Source organism: Arachis hypogaea, chromosome 15, assembly GCF_003086295.3.
Source record: "Arachis hypogaea cultivar Tifrunner chromosome 15, arahy.Tifrunner.gnm2.J5K5, whole genome shotgun sequence".
NCBI lineage: Eukaryota > Viridiplantae > Streptophyta > Magnoliopsida > Fabales > Fabaceae > Arachis > Arachis hypogaea.
This window is the reverse complement of record NC_092050.1, coordinates 52767489-52775988: the sequence shown is the minus strand read 5'-3', so window position 1 is coordinate 52775988 and position 8500 is coordinate 52767489. Positions and strand designations below refer to the sequence as shown.

Sequence of the window (8500 nt, the reverse complement as noted above, 5' to 3'; positions counted from 1 at the left end):
TCAGCTTCATGATTGCACCAAGGTGCTTAGCAACTTGCTCTTCAGTAATGTCTTCATCCTCTTCAGAGGAAGAATACTCATCAGAGCTCATGAAGGGCATAAGGAGGTTCAATAGAATCTCTATGGTCTCTAGATAAGCCTCAGATTCCTTTGGTTCCTCAGAGGGAAACTCCTTATTGGTCACTGAGCGTCCCAAGAGGTCTTCCTCACTAGGATTCACGTCCTCCTCCTCCTCTTTGGGTTCGGCCACACCAAGTAAGGTAATGGCCTTGCACTCTCTTTTTGGATTCTCTTTTGTATTGCTTGGGAGTGTACTAGGAGGAGTTTCAGTGACTCTTTTACTCAGCTGGCCCACTTGTGCCTCCAAATTTCTAATGGAGGACCTTGTTTCATTCATGAAACTCAGAGTGGCCTTAGATAGATCAGACACTATATTTGCTAAGCTAGATGGATTCTGCTCAGAATTCTCTGTCTGTTGCTGAGTGGATGATGGAAAAGGCTTGCTATTGCTAAACCTGTTTCTTCCACCATTATTTAAGCCTTGTTGAGGCTTTTGTTGATCCTTCCATGAGAAATTTGGATGATTTTTCCATGAGGGATTATAGGTGTTTCCATAGGGTTCACCCATGTAATTCACCTCTGCTATTGCAAGGTTCTTAGGATCATAAGCTTCTTCTTCAGAAGATGCCTCTATAGTACTGTTAGATGATTCCTTCAATCTATTCAGACTCTGAGAGATCATATTGACTTGCTGAGTCAATATTTTATTCTGAGCTAATATGGCATTCAGAGTATCAATTTCAAGAACTCCCTTCCTCTGAGGTGTCCCATTACTCACAGGATTCCTTTTAGAAGTGTATATGAACTGGTTATTTGCAACCATGTCAATGAGTTCCTGAGCTTCTGCAGGCGTTTTCTTTAGGTGAATGGATCCACCTGCAGAATGGTCCAATGACATCTTTGATAACTCAGACAGACCATCATAGAATATATCCAGGAAGGTCCATTCTGAAAGCATGTCAGAAGGACACTTTTTGGTCAGTTCCTTGTATCTCTCCCAAGCTTCATAGAGGGATTCACCTTCTTTCTGTCTGAAGGTTTGAACATCCACTCTAAGCTTACTAAGCTTTTGAGGAGGAAAGAACTTGGCTAAGAAAGCCGTGACTAGCTTATCCCAAGAGTTCAGGCTATTTTTAGGTTGTGAGTCCAACCATATTCTAGGTCTGTCTCTTACAGCAAACGGGAAAAGCATAAGCCTGTAGACCTCGGAGTTAACCCCATTGGTCTTGACAGTATCACGGATCTGCAAGAATTCAGTTAAGAACTGAAATGGATCTTCTGATGGAAGTCCATGAAACTTGCAGTTCTATTGCATCAGAGAAACTAATTGAGGCTTTAGCTCAAAATTGTTTGCTCCAATGGCAGGGATTGAGATGCTTCTTCCATGTAAATTGGAATTTGGTGCAGTAAAGTCACCAAGCATCTTCCTTGCATTGTTATTATTTTCGGCCATGTTTCCTTCTTTTTCAAAAATTTCTATTAGATTTTCTCCAGAGAGTTGTGCTTTAGCTTCCCTTAGCTTCCTCTTCAGAGTCCTTTCAGGTTCAGGACCAGGTTCAACAAGAATGTTCTTATCCTTGTTCCTGCTCATATGAAAAAGAAGAAAACAGAAAAGAAGAAGAATCCTCTATGTCACAATATAAAGATTCCTTATGTAAGTATAAGAAGAGAAGAATAGAGGAAGGAAAAGATGAGAATCCAAACACAGAGGGGAAGAGTAGGTTCGAATTCTTGGGTGGAAGAGAAGTGTTAGTAGATGAATAAATAATTAGAAGGAGATGAGAGGGGGAAGAATTCGAAAATTAAATAAAATAAAATAAAAATATTTTTTTTTATTTTTAATTTTAAAATTAAAGTTAAAATTCGAAAATAAGAAAAGAAATAAAATTAAAATTAAAATTTAAAATAATTAGTTAATTAAAAAGGAATTTTGAAAAAGAGGAAGGTGATTTTCAAAATTTAGAGAGAGAAAATTAGTTAGGTAGTTTTGAAAAAGTTAAGAATCAAACAAAAAGATAGGATTAATTGAAAAAGATTTGAAAATCAATTTTTGAAAAGATGAGAAGTTAGAGAAGATTTTGAAATTGAATTTGAAAAAGATGTGATTGAAACTTATTTTGAAAAAGATTTGAAAAAGAAATTTGAAAAGATTTATTTTTGAAAATTAAAGTTGATTACTTGACTAACAAGAAACAAAAAGATATGATTTAAAATTTAGATATTGAACCTTTTTTAAGAGGCAAGTAACAAACTTTAAAATTTTTGAGTCAATCACATTAATTGTTAGTAAAGATTTTGAAATTATGAAACAAATTAAGAAAAATATTTTTGAAAATCAATTTGAAATTTTCAAAAATATGAAAGAAAAATTGAAAAATATTTGATTTTTGAAAGAGATTTGAAAAAGATAGGATTTTTAAATTGAAAATTTGATTTGACTCATAAGAAACAACTAAATTTTAAAAGGTTTTGAAAAAGTCAATTCAAATTTTCGAAAATTTATGAGAAAATAAGGGAAAGATATTTTTTTGATTTTTGAATTTTTAATGAAGAAAGAGAAAAACAACCAAAAGACTCAAAACATGAAAATTATGAATCAAAACACATGATGCATGCAAGAACACCTTGAATATCAAGATGGACACCAAGAACACTTTGGATGTCAAGATGAACACCAAGAACTTATTTTTGAAAACTTTTAAGAAAAAGAAAACATGCAAGACACCAAACTTAGAAATTTTCAAACTTTAGACACTAACAAATTGAAGATGCATATGAAAAACAAGAAAAGCCACGAAACAAGAAAAATTAAAGATCAAACATAGAAAATTATCAAGAACAACTTGAAGATCATGAAGAACAAGAAAGAAACTCAATGCATGTGTTCTTCGAAAATTTAAGAAAATTTAAAAGCATGCAATTGACACCAAACTTACAAATTGACACTAGACTCAAACAAGAAACATAAAATTTTTGGTTTTTATATTTTATAAGATTTTTTTTTGGTTTTTTCGAAAATTAATTTGAGAAAAACAAAAAAGAAGAAAATATTTTTTTGTATTATTTTCAAAAATAAGAAATAAAAAGCTTAAAAATAAAATAAAATTACCTAATCTGAGCAACAAGATGAACCGTAAGTTGTCCAAACTCGAACAATCCCCAGAAACGGCGCCAAAAACTTGGTGCACGAAATTGCGATCATCAACAATGGCGCCAAAGACTTGGTGCTCTCAAACGTGAATCACACTTTGTCACAACTTCGCACAACTAACCAGCAAGTGCACTGGGTCGTCCAAGTAATAAACCTTATGTGAGTAAGGGTCGATCCCACGGAGATTGTCGGCCTGAAGCAAGCTATGGTCACCTTGTAAATCTCACTCAGGTGGATTCAAATGGTTATGGTGAATTGATAATAAAAATATAAATAGAACGTAAATTAAAGATAGAGATACTTATGTAATTCATTGGTGAGAGTTTCAGGTAAGCGTATGGAGATGCTTAGTTCCTTCTGAATCTATGCTTTCCTATTGCTGTCATCCAATCCTTCATACTCCTTTCCATGGCAAGCTGTATGTTAGGCATCACCGTTGTCAATGGCTACATCCTGTCCTCTCAGTGAAAATGGTCCAATGCGCTATCACTGCATGGCTAATCATCTATCGGTTCTCGATCATGCTGGAATAGGATCCATTGATCCTTTTGCGTCTGTCACTACGCCCAGCACTCGCGAGTTTGAAGCTCGTCGCAGCCATCCCTTCCCAGATCCTACTTGGAATACCACAGATAAGGTTTAGACTTTTTGGATCTCAAGAATGGCCATCCATGGATTCTAACTTATACCACGAAGACTCTGATTAAGGAATCCCAGAGATACTCATTCAATCTAAGGTAGAACGGAAGTGGTTGTCAGGCACGCATTCATAGGTTGGGAATGATGATGAGTGTCACGACCATCACATTCACATTGAGGTGTGAATAAATATCTTAGAATAGGAATACGCTTGAATTGAATAGAAAAACAATAGTACTTTGTATTAATTCATGAGGAACAGCAGAGTTCCACACCTTAATCTATGGTGTGTAGAAACTCTACCGTTGAAAATACATAAGAACAAGGTCCAGGCAAGGCCGAATGGCCAGCCCCCTAAACATGATCAAAGGATCAAAAGATAATCCAAAAGATGTAAATACAATAGTAAAAAGTCCTATTTATACTAACTAGTTACTAGGGTTTACAGAAATGAGTAAATGATGCAGAAATCCACTTCCGGGGCCCACTTGGTATGTGCTTGGGCTGAGCATTGAGCTTTACATGTGTAGAGGCTTCTCTTGGAGTTGAACGCCAGTTTGTAACCTGTTTCTGGCGTTTAACTCCACTTTGCAACCTGTTTCTGGCGTTTAACTCTAGAATGTAACATGGAACTGGCGTTGAACACCAGTTTGAGTCGTCTAAACTCGGGCAAAGTATGTACTATTATATATTTCTGGAAAGCCCTGGATGTCTACTTTCCAACACAATTGAGAGCGCCCCATTTGGAGTTCTGTAGCTCCAGAAAATCCACTTTGAGTGCAGGGAGGTCAGAATCCAACAACATCTGCAGTCCTTCTTCAGCCTCTGAATCTGATTTTTGCTCAAGTCCCTCAATTTTAGCAAGAAATTTCCTAAAATCACAGAAAAACACACAAACTCATAGTAAAGTCCAGAAATATAAATTTTTTTCAAAAATTAATAAAAATATACTGAAAACTAACTAAATCATACTGAAAACTGTGTAAAAACAATGCCAAAAAGCATATAAATTATCCGCTCATCACTTCATCACCCGGCAACTTGGGTTAACTAACCCAGGATTGCCAACCAAAAGTCCACCATCAAGAGCTACTTTGAAACAAAGCATTTAGTGACCCAAAGAGGTGCTGGGAATCAATTTCCAAAGAACAAAACGAGCTAAAATGCATGTGATGTGCGTGTGCTAAGGAGAGGCTTGAGCAAGTAAGCCCATAGGGGTGTTTCAACACCTAGCATCTTTAACCAACTGGGGCAGGAATGCTGGCTGAAAGCTTACTCTAAAAGACTGCCTTACCACATAGCATTAAGCCTCAGCTAAGCAATAAATCTCAATCAAAAGAAAGAGAACAAGAAAAACTAAGGACCAAGCAATAACAAGTCTCATTTTTTTTTTAGTAATTCAAGTAAGGATCCAAAGGAGTGTTGATGTCTCAGCCACAGAATAAAAGTATCTAAGATACCATGCATGAAAACCCCATTAACTAGAATTGAATGTCTTCCAATAAGGGCTTATACCTCTCTCTATTTTCATTCATTCTCCTTATGTTTCAGCGCTTGCTTGGGGACAAGCAAGATTTAAGTTTGGTGTTGTGATGACAAGACATTTTAGGCTAGTTTTACAAGCCTTTTTCATTAGATTTTACTTGGTTTTCATGTATTTCTTAGGAAATAAGTGAGTGTTTGGATGAGAAATTCATGTTTGTCTTGATTCAATCAAACATTGTTAAATTGGTGCATTTTCAGCAGATTTAAGCAAGAATTGTTTGATAATATGAATGATGCAAGATTTGATGATTATGCGAAGGCTTTGATGTATCTGTTTGGTTGATGACAGGCAAGAAAGAAGTAGAGAAGTGGAAAAGAGCGCTGCGTTCCTCACCAAGAAAGTTTTGCTAAGGACGCGAACGCGTGGGTGACGCGTACGCGTCGAAATGGTGATTTTGGAAGACCATGCGTACGCATGAATGACGCATACGCGTGGATATGAAAAGTGTTCTCCACCAACGAGCGCTACGTTCTCCACCAATGAGCACCTGCGACAAAGTGCAAAATTGGGATATGAAGTTTAGCCATCGACGCGTACGCGAGCATCACGCGTACGCGTGGATGTGATATTTTGGGAACAAGTACGCAAACGCGTGGATGAAGCGTCAGCGCAGAAGTGATATTTCACGATCCACGCATACGTGTGGGTAGTGTTCTTATTGCGAGCGCTACGCTCTTTTGGAGAGCGCTGCTATGGACACGCACGCGTATAGCACGCATACGTGTCACAAGAGCAAATGTTGAAGGCCACGCGTACGCGTGGGTGACACGTACGTGTGGATGTGCCAAATTGCAAAATGGCGCGCAGGCGTGCGCGTGGGTGTAAAAGCACCCCCGTTCTCCAAATGAACGCTACGCTCTCCTAGAAGTAAATTTCTGCTCAAATTAACTTCATTCCAAGCCTATTTGAACTACAAGCAAGCAAGCCCACTCATATCACTCAATGAAGACCACAAGGATCATCTAAAATAGTTTATTTTCATTTAGTTGTAATTTATTTTCAATTTCATTTCAATTTGTAACTTAGGGAAGCCTATATAAAGGCTTTAGTTTCACATTCTAGAGAGGCTTTTATGGATAGTAGGAGTAGGAGTAGAATAGAAGGCTGAAGGATTAGAGACGCCAGAGCTCTCTTGGAGGATTAGAGACTCCAGAGAGCTTAGTATAGAATTTACCTTTTCTACCCATTTTACTTTTTGCACTTTCTTCCTAGTCTGTGTTGAATTCAGTTTTATTTCAATGCAATTTTCAATTCTAGTCTCTGATGCAAATTTACGTTTCTCATCATATTGCTTAGAATTTACTTTTATGTAATTTTAATCTTCTGCAATTGTTCTAAGAGCTATGATTCACTGAACCCCAAATCATTAGGGGGAGGAGCTCTGTTATGATTCACATGATTTAGTGAACTTCTTATTCTTCTCAATTCATTTGTGTAGCTATAGGATATCCTCTATTTTGATTGAGATTAATTCACTCTGGAAGGGGGTTTAAATCTGCTGAATGCTTGTGCGAGCCTTGGAAGGGGAATCATGAACATTAGAACTGAGGCCCTATCTTTCACTAATCTCTTGATCAACACCATTCGGGAGGAATTGAGATCTTGAGAGTTAGTGTGGCTTATGGATGAGAGACATGTACTTAACCTCTTCTCATGACAATTGGGTCAAGGAATTGGCAAGATTGATTATGATTAGAGAGATTGGATTGCCAAGAAATTGGGATCCAATCAATTTCAATCTGCCATAGATCTACTCATATGATTGAGAAAGGTGTTGAGACCCATTTGATTCATTATGGATTATGATATCTCCAATCCCTAGTGAATTTTTCTTTTTGTTAATTGTCCTGGAGTTCATTTAATTGCTTGGATTTACTGCTTCCTTTAATATCCCTGCACCCAAAGCCCTTTACATTTGATGCAATCAACTTTTCTTGCCATTTAAGTTTCTGCCATTTACTTTCAGCACTTTAAATTCCTTGCAATTCATATTCTGTCAAATTAATTCTCACTCAAATCACCACTGTCAGCTTAACTAGACATATCATCCCACTAAAGTTGCTTGATCCATCAATCCTTGTGGGATCGACCTCACTCCGGTGAGTTTTACTACTTGATGCGACCTGGTACACTTGCCGGTTAGTTTGTGCGGAATTCAATTTTCCCTTATCATAATGCAGTGAGAGAGGATCCGAGAAATGACACTTCTCATAAGAGCTATGTAATAGGGGTAGAGGTTGATTTTAGCCTGAAAACCATCATGAGGGTTCTCGAGCTTAGATCAACACCATTTGAATAAGCTAGCTATCACACAAGAGTGAGTGGTGACCCCGACTGTGAATAAATCGTTAATGACATTTGTGTTATTGGGGCTGATTGGGTAAGGGACTCCAAGAGAATGCCAAGATTCATTAGACGACGAGACCTTATTCCGAAAGTTAAAGGCTGGTTCGAGCTTGTAAGGAGATCCATCCTCCCTACGGAGGACATGTCATTTTGTGCATGTTTTACTAGCAACTTTTAGCTGTTTTTACTTGGTTTTCATACATTTTTAGGCAATAAGTAAGTGCTTGGATGAGAAATTCATGCTTGTCCTAATTCAATCAAACATTGTTGATTTTATGCATTTTTCTGAGATTTTTGCAAGATTTAGTTGATAATATGAATGATGCAAGATTCGATGATTATGCCAAAGCTTTGATGTATCTCTTTGGTTGATGATAGGTGAAAAGATGAAGGAAAAGAAGCAGAAAGCACTAAAATAAGCTCAAAAGAAGAATTCTAGACACATTTTGAAGTTTGAGCATGCTTTGGGGACTTAGGCCACGCTTTTAAAAGCGTGGCCCATGATTTAAAAACAATGAGCGCTCTTGGCGCGAGAGCGCTACATTTTGTATTTTGTTTATTTTTATTACTATCTTTGGCTTACTAGTTTAAATGCCTATGTCACCCCATCTTGCTTGACTTGTATGCTTTGTTTCCCTATGCTTCAATAAAAAAAATGTTATGAAACAGAGAAAGAGTAAAAGTCCAATTTGGTAGAAGATTGAATAAATTCCTAAGGTTATGTGATGGTACATGTTTGAGTACTTAGTAAGTTCACA

General features: G+C 37.1%; 1 non-coding gene across 1 annotated transcript; it reads left to right on the top strand.

The window, feature by feature from the left end:
• The first annotated feature begins 1012 nt into the window (after positions 1–1012).
• Positions 1013–1120, top strand: LOC112753597 (small nucleolar RNA R71). The gene has a single exon (XR_003177977.1). It is a non-coding gene; the product is annotated as a small nucleolar RNA R71 (small nucleolar RNA).
• Positions 1121–8500: the final 7380 nt, after the last annotated feature.